This window comes from Silene latifolia, chromosome 6, assembly GCF_048544455.1.
Source record: "Silene latifolia isolate original U9 population chromosome 6, ASM4854445v1, whole genome shotgun sequence".
Lineage (NCBI taxonomy): Eukaryota > Viridiplantae > Streptophyta > Magnoliopsida > Caryophyllales > Caryophyllaceae > Silene > Silene latifolia.
Genome location: NC_133531.1, coordinates 98,977,518 through 98,990,116, shown reverse-complemented (window position 1 = coordinate 98,990,116; position 12,599 = coordinate 98,977,518).

The window sequence follows — 12,599 nt, the reverse complement described above, 5'->3', positions numbered from 1 at the left end:
TTTATAAGGGCAAACAACTATGAATCCCTTCTTCGTCGGTAGGCATAATATGACCCCTTCTACGTTGGGTAAGTAGTTGTGTTGACTTAGTTTACCTCAACATCATAGTCCGAAGAGTTTCTCGTGATAATGATGGACTAAAGATAGTATTTACAGAAATTTATCGACCAAGAATTCTAACGGTAGAATTAGCTAAAAGGTAAGCTTATCAATTTACAGAAAATTGAGTCTTGTGATCAATTATATAATTCTTGAGGGAGGTCAATTGTGTAAATGTTTTGAGTCTTCGCGTTATGACAGTAGTTCATTAGACTTAAAAATATAAACGATGCACATGCTTATTATTTTTATTCTTCTTCTCGCAGTGTAGAACACGTATATTTTGATAATACTGTTACAACTAAATGGCTGGAAATAACGCAATCCCAATGCCTAGTGCCACACTTGGACGCGAGTCCTGCCTGAAAGCTTTCATGGACCACATGAATCAGTCCACGCGACTGAATGATGGGTCCAACTTTGCGGACTGGGAGGCGGCACTACGGAATGTTGCCATTGCTGACGGTAAGCTCAAGTACTTAACTGAGCCAATACCGGTCAACCCAGGCCCCAATGCAGGAGTCAACGAGTCAATTGCTTATAGTGACTTCGTTATGAAAGCGGGTGCGATAAAGAACGTACTCATGTTTGCAATGGAAACCAATTTGCAGAGACGCTTCATTGCTCAAGGTGCAAACAAGATTTTCACCATGCTCACTAACGAGTTCTCTAAAGCACCAAGATTCATTACTTATGAGCACACCTGTCGCTTCTTTGATGCGAAACTCCAGAAGGGCCAACCGGTTAGCCCACACATTCTTCACATGATTGAGAATGTCGAGAAGCTGGAGGCACTTGATTGTAAAATCAGTGAGAGCATTGTCATCGACCGAATGCTTCATTCTCTTCACGATGGTTTTGCCCTTTTCAGGGCGAACTACTACATGAATGACTTGAAAAAGAGTCCTCATGAGCTACACTCCCTTCTCGTACAGACCGAGAAGGATATGAAATTGAGTGGGAGCATGAAGCAGGATGTTCTCACAATTTCCAACAAGGGTAAAGATAAGGGCAAGGCTCATGGCGACCTAGTTGTAGGTAAGCCAAAGTTTAAAAAGCCAGGAAACGGTAAGAGTGCGCCTGGTGAGACTAGTGGCTCACAGGGTAAGGCAAAGAGCAAGGGCGGTGACATTGAGTGCCACCATTGTCACAAGACTGGACATTGGAGGAGAACTGTCCCGTGTACCGTGAGGACATCAAAGCAGGCCGCGTCGTTCCTGTTGTTATGTCTTCTTATATTCATATGATTGAGATTAACCATGCAAGTTTCGGAACTTAGGTACTAGATACAGGTTGTGGTTCTCATCTGTGTAATCATTTGCAGGGCCTAAAGAACATCATACCTCCCGAAAAAGGTGATGTGGACCTGCGTGTCGGGAATGGAGCACGAGTTGCTGCTGTCTCGAAGGGAACATACGTAATCCAACTCCCTAGTGGTTTTGAGTTATTTTTATATAACTGTTACAATGTACCCAGTTTGTCTAAGAACATTATTTCAGTTTTCGTACTTGCTAAAGACGGTTTTGCTTTTTCAATAAAGGATAATAGCTGTATTTTCTCTTTTAATGAAATGATTTATGGCAAAGCAGTTTCCATGAATGGAATTTACATCTTAGATCAAACCACGGAAGTATTACACGTGAATAATAAGAAACTAAAGGTTGGTGACAAAGATCAAACCTATCTATGGCATTGTCGAATGGGACACATAAATGAGAAACGCGTGAAGAAACTCGTCGATAATGGGACTATTCCCGCATTCGATTTTTCTACATATGGCACGTGTGAATCATGTCTCATTGGCAAGATGACTCGAATTTCCTTCAAAGGTGTTGGAATGCACGTCAGTGACCTATTAGGACTCATACATACTGATGTTTGTGGACCTATGTCAGATACCGCTAGAGATGGCTATAGATATTTTATCACTTTCACGGACGATTTAAGTAGATACGGATATGTCTACTTAATGAAGCATAAAAGTGAGTCCTTTGAGAAATTCAAGGAATACCGAACAGTGGCAGAACCAACTGGGTAGAAAGGTTAAAGTACTCCGTTCAGATCGGGGTGGCGAATATCTTTCAAATGAGTTTAATCAACACCTGAAAGACTGTGGAATCGTTTTGCAGTTAACTCCACCTGGAACACCTCAATTGTATGGTGTGTCCGAACGGAGAAATCGAACATTACTTGATATGGTTCGATCCATGATGAGTCACACGGTAGTGCCTGATTCATTATGGGGTTTTGCTCTTTTGTCAGCTGCTCTTATACTTAACCGAAATCCGACTAAAGCTGTCGACAAGACTCCATATGAAATGTGGAAGGGAACGGTCCCTAACTTGTCCTTTATTCGGGTTTGGGGCTGCGAGGCTTATGTCAAGTGGAGACACGAGGATAAGCTCGGCGCGCGATCGGTCAAGACATACTTTATAGGTTATCCAAAAGGAACATTTGGTCATTACTTCTATTCGCCTACCGAACATCGAGTTTTTATTGCGGCTAGTGCGACGTTCTTAGAGAAAGAATTTCTCGAGAACAAGACGAGTAATAGAACCTTCTAGCTGTCGGAGATTCCAGAACCAACAACCGAGGAACGGATGGAGGAAGTTGTTCCTCCAACTGATGATACGGTTAATATTCCTGAGGAACCCAGGAGGTCGGGTAGAGTCTCTAATCCTCCGGACAGATACATTGGTATGGTCGAGGAGAATGACGTTTTACTTCTAGAAAGTAATGAACCCGCAACCTATAAAGGTGCTATGGCCTGTTCCGACTCAAAGCTATGGCTCGAAGCCATGCAATCCGAGATGGACTCCATGTATGAGAATAACGTATGGGATCTAGTTGATTTACCTAATAAGGTAAAACCTCTACAGTGTAAATGGCTTTACAAAATAAAGCATTCTGTAGACGCGCAACCAGATACCTATAAGGCACGACTTGTGGAAAAAGGTTTCACTCAAGTGCACGGATTGCATTATGATGAAAGTTTTGCACCTGTAGTCATGTTACGTTCCATTCGGATAATCTTAGCGATTGCCGCTTTTCATGATTATGAAATTTGGCAAATGGATGTGAAAACCGCCTTCTTAAACGGTTATTTGGAGGAAGAGTTGTACATGGTGCAACCCGAAGGTTTCATAGATCCTGAACATCCTAAGAAAGTATGCAAGCTTAAGCGTTCCATTTATGGACTTAAGCAAGCTTCTCGGAGTTGGAATCATCCTTTCGACCAGGTGATAAAAGAGTATGGTTTCACTCGATCGGCCGAGGAACCATGCTTATACATCAAGTTGAGTGGGAGCAAGAGTTTTTTCTTGATATTGTATGTCGATGACATACTCTTGATTGGGAAAGACATTCCTCTCCTATCTTCGGTTAAAGGATGGTTGAAGAACCATTTCCAGATGAAAGATCTAGGTGAGGCACAGCGCATTTTGGGAATCCGCATCTACCGAGATAGATCACGACTGACGTTATCACTTAGTCAGGAGTCTTATTTGGATAAGATTCTTGAGAGGTTTAGCATGACCAACTCCAAGAAGGGGAACCTTCCAATGACGTCTGGGATGCAGTTGAGCAAGTCTCAGTCACCCACGACGCCTGAAGGGGTTGAACGCATGAGTATTATTCCTTATGCATCTGCAATAGGATCGATCATGTATGCCATGATATGAACACGTCCAGACGTGGCATATGCATTGAGTATGACGAGTCGGTACCAAGGCAATCCAGGTGAAACACACTGGATAGCTGTGAAAAACATCCTCAAGTACCTACGGAGGACTAAGGATTGGGTATTGACTTATGGAGGAGATACTAAGCTGCGCAATCGGTTCTGCAGATGCTAGCTTCCAAACGGATCGAGATGATTCTAAATCTCAGTCCGGGTTCGTCTTCACTCTTAATGGTGCTGCAGTCAGCTGGAAGAGTTCCAAACAGAGTGTTGTAGCAGATTCTACTACTGAATCCGAGTACTATGCCGCTTCGGAGGCAGCTAAGGAAGCGATATGGATGCGTCAATTCTTACAAGGACTTACGATAGTTCCGAGTTCGAATGACCCGATCACCATCTATTGTGACAGTAGAGGTGCCATCTTCCAGGCTAAGGAGCCAAAGTCTAGCAACAAGTCTAGACATGTACATCGGAAAGCTCACCGCTCCGTGATTACGTTGAGCAAGAGGAGATAGTGATAGACAAGATTGCGACGGATAATAACATCGCGGATCCTCTCACTAAACCATTGAATTATGATAAGCATGTAGGGCACGTCATTTCCATGGGAATTAAACGTGTTCCTGAGTTGTAGTAGTTGATTATGAATTTGATACATTATCATTTCATATACTATCTATAACTTCATCGTTTTAATATATAATATTTTGTTTTTTCATGTGGATTGTACTGACAACATTGAACGCCATAAAGTGAACTGAATTACATTATATTTGTTTGATCCGTAATCGCCAATGTGAGCTGATAACTCCGGCTATTATATTGTGCAGTCGATTGATGGTGGGTTCAACGAGCCATAAGTCAAGCAGTTGACTGATCGATCACAGATGCGAGATTATAACGATACCTCGTAGGACAAATTTTTGTGACATCGTAATGGAGTCCTAAATGTTTAAAAACATTCGGTGCCAGGTTGTGGATTGGACGTCCATTGTGTTCCTAGAGTCGATTCTTTTGACTATCGACTGTCTCTTGAGATTAAGGCAGTTTTTGGGTGACTTTGGTTTCTTTCTCACGGTCTGCCGTAAATGGAGGCTAAGTAGATTTTTTTCTGGGTCATTTCATACTGTGCTTACATCTGCAGGATTCGAGTTGAGGAAAATATCCAACCTTTATCAGGTATAGTTATTTCTCACGGCCACTCGATGAGTTGTAACTGAAATGCATGGCCATGCTCGAATGTTGATTCGTTTATCAGTTAAGTTACTCTCTAGTCTGAGAAACCACTCTTGATGATGATCGCTTGTAAAATACGACCTTTGCGAATACGGATTTTGCAAATTGTTTTACATTGAGTTGGAGAAATTTTAGGATATGAGAATCGGTTATCGCACATACACTTGTGAGGACAAGTGAGAGTTTGTTGGAGCTTGTGTCCTCCACAAAGTAGTGTGATAACATTTGTAAATCTTTTACAGGTTCACAAGGGTATACTTCGTATTTTAATCAGTTGATTAACGATTACCTAATAACGGTTGGCTTGCTAGAAAGTTTGACGTTATTATCATACAGATGGCGGTGATCAACTGGTCCCTAAAGGTCACACCTATAGGATGTGTTTGAGAGATGTGGTTATAGAAATATAATCACATTGATGCCTTATATGACTAAACAGTTAGTCAATGTGTTGATGAGACAGTTATTTAATGAAGATTAAATAATATGAGTTAAGACGAATTAACTGTCAATTCGTAAATTGAATATAATAAGTTATATTTAATTAAATGTATGTAATGTTAGCTTGGACGAATTAATATGTTAATTCGTACTTAAATGTAATCGGTTATATTTAATCAACAAGTTGAATGTGTCATAGTGGTAATAGTAAGGGTACTCAAACCAAGAGGTTATGGGTTCGATCCTCACTAGAAACACATTTTATACATTTTTGGAATAACCGAAAATAAGGATTTTAATCCTTATTATTTCGGTTCCTATGGGCCGAATTTAAGAGAAAAATGTCTCCCTCTTTCACCCTAATTTCGGTGACAATAAGAGGAGAGTAGGGTTTTTCCTTTAACTGAAATTCTTTTCCCATTCTTGCCTCTCATCTCAACAAAACACAAAACCTAAAAATTAATCAGTGATTTTTGGATCGATTCTAGCAAAATCAAAGGGCATATCTCATATCGTCTTGGGTGCAACTGATAGGCGAATATCAACTTTGATATTGTTCTTAGGCCGTATTTGCTAGGACCGAAGGTTATTTCTTAATCCTTTATGCTTTTGTTTTGCAATTTAGTTTTATGACTCGTAATCATCATTTTATTATTCGTTATATTCCTTGAATTTAAAGGGATGCATACAGATGAATCCCACAGTATCTCCAGAGCGGTGCCATATGTTATTCCCAGATCTCTGAAAACCTTTTGATGTTTTCCCAAGGTTCCAACATTGGCGTTTATTGAGATGTTTTTGTGAGTTTTGTTTTTGTTTTTGTCAATCCTGGGCGGAAGCAGGATTGGGTTGTTGTCAATGGGAAGTTTTAGGGATGTTGCTTGGTATTTTGAAGGGTATTTTGGTGAGGCAATTTCATGTTCTTTGTTGGTGGGTTCATGGATGTGGGAACCATCGGATGACTTCTCATTTTCAACAGCTGTTGGTTGGTGAACAGAGGGTTGGTTTTATCCTTGATGGTCAGGTTCATTTTCAGTATTACCAAACCTCTTCTCCAAATTAGCTACCCGAGTGTTCAAATCATCGATAGCAACTTGCAACTTTGAGAATATGTTGTTGATGGAGACAGAGAGCATCATTATGGCGCTTTGTATGCCATCCTCATCAATTGCATGATTTTTCTCATCGTCAGGGGAGATGAGGTGAGAGCAATCTAGGAAAGATTTCTGATTATATCCAATAGGGTTTTCCGGAGGGTTTTTTTTGTGGTTTGTTAAGGGAGGTAATGGTAACTCGCCCTTTTCAATCGTATCAAGGATGGCACCCTTTAGGGGGAGACACATTTCAGTATCGTGTCCGCGGCCTTGGTGATATTGACAAAACAGTTTTCCGTCCCATCTACGTCATCGCTTGTGTGGTGAAGGGTCTGGAGTTGGACCAATCGGACTGAGCTTTCCTTGGGAGATTAGCCTCTCCAAGGCTGTGGCATAAGGCATACCCAAATCAGGGAAGGACATATGAGGTCGTCTGGTTTTGGTTTTGTCGTTGGCAAGTAGTCGGCTTTCAAGCAGCTTAACCCTTTGCTCAATATTAGAAGAGGGAAAATTCTCGGTTATCATTTTGTCCTCAACTTGGGAGAGACGAGTACTCAAGTTTTCCACGGTAGCCAGGAGTCGAAGGACCATGTTGTTGGTTTCAATAGAAGTCATGGCGGATGAAGGTTGATCAGCTTCTTGAGTTTCTGGTTGAAGATTCATGGCACCCAAGGGGTTCCTATTTGACATAACGATAGGCGTTATAACTTGTCTTGGCAAGAGATTGCACAAACAAAGGCAAGTACGAGACACATGTACAAAAGGTAGTTTTTTCGTGAAGACGCGACGGTGTGACTAGGTTATGAGTTCATTGAAGATCGTGGATGACCTCTTGTGTTTGAACTCCTGGTGCATGACTTTGAACATAGACTCGAGTGACGACTTTGGCATAGTGATGCCTAGACAGACGACTTCTGACGAGATTGGGAGTTTTGTTGATGGCGAGACGCCACTTGGACAAGACATGTACACAAACTTGACCTTTGACCCGTAATGTAGGGGAAATGCGGGTTTAAAACCCGACAGGTTTTGACTCTCCTAATGCCATTGAAGATGTCACGACAATTAAGCAACATGACCTAGACCAGAAGGTAGGTACTAACTTCAGCGGAGACTAAACGTTATCTAGACGACTTGACTTGTAATCAACTCGAGACTGAATCAGAAAGGTGGACTGAAATTTTCGAAAATAGAAATTATCAAAAGGATTCATTTGTCGCTTTATGGACGGCTCCCGAAGAATAGGGATCTTCAGAAGTTGGTTAGTTGAAAAGGTTGTCTTAAGTTTGTTTTCAAAAGACGGTTTGAGTTGAGATTGCGACGGTTCTGAAAACAAAGTGTTGTTTCCGAAGACGGTTTTTGAAATTCCGAATCACGATTTTGAAAATCGAGAATCGAAGAATTTGGAATCGTCATCACAATGGCCATGAAAACTGTTAAATTTGTTTTCAAAGGATTTTAAAATTGGGTTGAAAATTTGAAAAATGTTTAAATTTGTTTCCAAACGATTTGAAATCTGAATAAGGTTAAATTGGTTTTCAAAGATTTGATTTTGAATGGAAATTTGAAAACGGTTAAATTTGCTTTCAAATGATTTGATTTTGAATTGAAATTTTAAAACGGTTAGATTTGTTTTCAAATGGTTTGAAATTGGAATTGAAATTTGAAAACACTTAAATTTGTTTTCAGAGATTTGAAGATTGGATTTGAGATTTGAAAACAGTTAGATTTGTTTTCAAAGATTTGAAAATTGGATTTGAAATTTGAAAACGGTTAACTTTGTTTTCAAATGATTTGGTTTCGATTGAAATTTGAAAGCAGTTAAATTGGCCTTCAAATGATTTGATTTTTGATTGAAATTTGAAAGCGGTTGAATTAGCCTTCAAATGACTTGATTTTGATTTGGAATTTGAAAACGGTTAAATTTGCTTTCATATGGTTTGATTTTGAATTGGAATTTAAAAACGGTTAAATTTACTTTCAAATGGTTTGATTTTGAATTGAAATTTGAAAACGGTTAGATTTGTTTTCAAATGGTTTGAAATCGGAATTGAAATTTGAAAACGCTTAAATTTGTTTTCAAAGATTTGAAATCGGATTGAAATTTGAAAACGGTTAAATTTGTTTTCAAAGTTTTGATTTTGAATTTGAAATTTGAAAACGGTTAAATTTGTTTTCAAATGATTTGAATTGAAAATTTTGAAGATTGTATTCGTCATTACGACGGGTTAAAAAAAACCGTTTTGACCTTTGAACGGGTTAGAAAAACCGTTTTGACCTTTGAAAGGCAGTATGCAAATCGAAAAGTGTGAGAATTAAAATCGTTATTACGACGGCTAATTAGAAAAGCCAATTTGATTTCGAAGATGAGATTTGAAATTTGGAAAGTTGCACGGGTTGAAATCGTCATTACGACGGTTTGGAAAACGTTTTAGTTTGAAAACTGATTTCGAATTTTGAAAATTCGAGGTTAGAATTCGTCATTACGACGGCGTAAAAGGGCGCTTTGAGAAATGCAACGATCGGCGAGAGATCGAGGTTTGAAACGGCCATTATGACGACGTAAAAGGGTATTTTGAAATGGTTTGTGAAAACCAAGGTTTGAAATCGTCATTACAACGGTATGAAAAGGTGCATTTGAAATTGGTTATAAAAACCGGGTTTTGAAATGGCCATTATAACGGCATAAAAAGGTGCTTTGAAATGGTTATAAAAACCGGGTTCGAAAATCGTCATTACGACGGCCTAGAAAGGCGTGTTGAAATGGTTACAAAAAACGGGTTTGAAAATCGTCAGTACGACGGCCTAGAAAGGCGTGTTGAAATGGTTATAAAAAACCGGGTTTGAAAGTCATCATTACGACAGCCTAGAAAGGCGTGTTGAATAGCAACGGTCGACGAAAGACCGAGGTTTGAAATGGCCATTATAACGGCGCGAAATGTGTTTTTGAAATGGTTGTAGAAAACCGGTTTCGAAAGTCGTCATTACGACGGTATAAAAAAAGGTTTGCAACGGTCAGCGAAAGACCGAGGTTTGAAATGGCCATTATAGCGGCGCAAAAGGATGTTTTTGAAATGACACGGAAGGACTTATGATCACATAACACATAAGCATTCACAGTTAATTATATTATGCATAATGCTGACACGGGTTTTGGCTTAAAAGGGTGGGTTACACACCAAGCAATCAAACCCCGATTTGCGAGAGGGATACCAATCCAAACAAAATGTGTAAGGAGGGTGCCCTAGCCTCGTGCTCGAAGGTGATGAAAGCTCTTTGACGAAACAGAAATGTGTAATGTCAGTGGTATGCTTGACTCAATCGGGGTTCGAAATGCGGGGATGAGAAAACTCACGCCGACGAGACGATCCAATTGGTCGATAAAGGTTAGGTTGTGGGCCCGGACAAGGAGCCCGACTTATGACCGTAATATCAATTAATGCACTTTAACCACGACCTCGTTCGAGTTTCACCTCTAAGGATCATAAAGATACAAGTGCCCTAGTTTTCCTCAGCGGAGTCGCCAATCTGTGGACATGGGCCACCTGCACGCCAAGCCAATCTGTGGACATACAGCGGTCTAGAAAGCCATGCTCGGTGGCGTAAAAATGCTTTCGACCGGATCGCTTTAGATCGGTCGGTTTCGTCTCGGCAATGGTCTCGAAACGATTAGAGATGTTCGGAGTCACCACCAAGCATTTGTGGGATGCTTGGAACCCATTCGAATCCACTTTATACCTAGGTCAACCAAGGAAAAAAGCGGTGTTTGACATAGGTACAAAAGATAAGGACTCGTCCCCCTTTTAGCATTCTATGCCTAAAATGATTCTCGTACGCCCTGGATAAATCCATCCACTATCCAAAGGTTCTGAGTAAGGGGTGAGGGTACGTATTGGGAAGCCCTTTAATCGGACACCCAATCCCGCCCGCGGTAGCGGCCTCTACTGATTGATCGTGGTTGTTTAAGTGTAAGAGTTGATAAAACGGTAAATGCATGAATGCACATCCAAAAGTGTTAACCTAATATGTGAGAGCTTTCTATGTCGGTTTGTTAATCCAAATATCAAGCATAAGATGTTAAGTTGGATTTAGATTGATTTACATGTGAAAATGGAATTTAAACATCCATTTACCAAGTTCGGGTTATGATGCTTAACACGATCCATTTATTGAAAAAGGGTGTCAAATGACAAAGTGTAAAAAACGTAAACTTGTCAATCTGATCCGGCACGTATTCGGATAAACCGTAATCGGGATCGTCCTAGACAAATTGTAAAATGAGACAGAACAGTGCCAGGCAGCCCTATTAAGACGCGAGCCTATTGGAGAGGGAAGGGGCTCTTCCCGGGTTTTTGAAATATGAAAACAGACGGCCACTTAGGGCACGAGCCATGAGCCGAACCAAGAGGCGTCTCCTGGTTGTAAAAAGCTTGTTCAAAACAATTTTAAAAGGTTGTTAGAATGTTATTTGAAATCGTATTTGTGATAAATGATTTGCAAATGTTGTTTGCATGACTCGGAATAATTACTATTATCTTAGTAATATTCGTTGTCGGATTTGCAAGTTTAAAAAGCATAGTTTACAAATAAAAATGTAAAATGTTTGATTTGAACTAAATATGTTAAGTTCATTTCTTTGTAATTAGTCAAGTTTGTCATCGTACTCGGATTAAACCGACATGGTATAAAGGACCAAGGATGATTATGAATTATGACTAATATATTTACAAATGTAAACAAATGAGAAAAAAATGGTAAATAAAAGAAATGGGTGTTAAAATACCCATTAAAATATAATTAACCAATTAACATCACCGAGTCACGGATTAAACCGTCATGGTATATGGAACCAAGGGTGATTATAATTTATGGCTAAAAAGTTTGTCATAAAAACGATTTGGAACATTTGAAATCGTAAAAACCGATTGCAAATAAGAAACGACATAAAGAGGAAAGACGAGAACAAACACGGATGAGTCTGACCCAAGAACCCACAAGAGGCGCGAGCCTCTTTGCATAGCAAATGGCTTCTGTCTCGGGCCAAAACTCGGTTTTGGCTAGTCTAACCTATGTTTGAATCGTGTTATGCATTGTTCATGCATATAAACTCGTAAAAACAGTAAAGACTATGAAATAAATGAGTTATTTACATCCTCAAACTTACGCGTATTGATGTTTGCGTGGTAGACGACTTTAGAGACGATTTTCTCGTTGTGACTACTCGCGATCAAAGAAGTTTAAAAGAGTGCCTTAAAAAAGGATTTGGTTTTGAAAATATGTTGAAAATATGTTAATTAAAACATGTTGATTGATGAATTGAGTTTGTCAAATGGGTCGGTCGAATGCACGACGACGGTACCAAACAATATGTGTAAGGCTTGTGTTTACGATCGGTAGGTCGTAAACATGTGTCGATTTTGTGACTTAGGAAGTCGGGTCTAGAAGTTTAAGGGAGAGGTGAAGGGGCGGACACTCGCGTGAGGATTATGGTGTGTGATGATGGGTATTTATAGAGAAATGTGGGATGGTAGGTCAGTTGAGTTTGCTTAGAGGCTAAGCAGATGGCCTTAAGAGGCGCGAGCCACCTCGTGATGGAAAGGGGTGTATTGTCCCTTTTAATTTGGACGTGGCCAATTCTCCATCCATTGTTGATATGTGGCATTCATATACGATGTCGTGTAACAATATGGGCATCTAATAAGATGATTTTCGTGTTACTTGAGGTAGGTGTTTTGTGTGCTTGACTCGGGTTTGACCCGTGTGAGTTGGGATTTGAATTTCGAGTCGATTTTTGGCCCGGTGTCAGTTTTGACTCTAATTAGGGTCATTTTAATGGAAATGACATGATGAAAACATTCATGGCATTATTTTTGACATTCGAGATTTGGGTTGACTCGGGTTGATTCAGGTTGACTCGAGTTGCGGGTTTCTAAGTCAGTTTTGGGTCCGAAGACGGTTTTAACTCTAAATAGTGTTATTTTAATGCAAATGAAGTTAGAAAACTTTTGAAATCATTTTTCATGTCCGAGTAGTGCATTAAACCGTCTCAT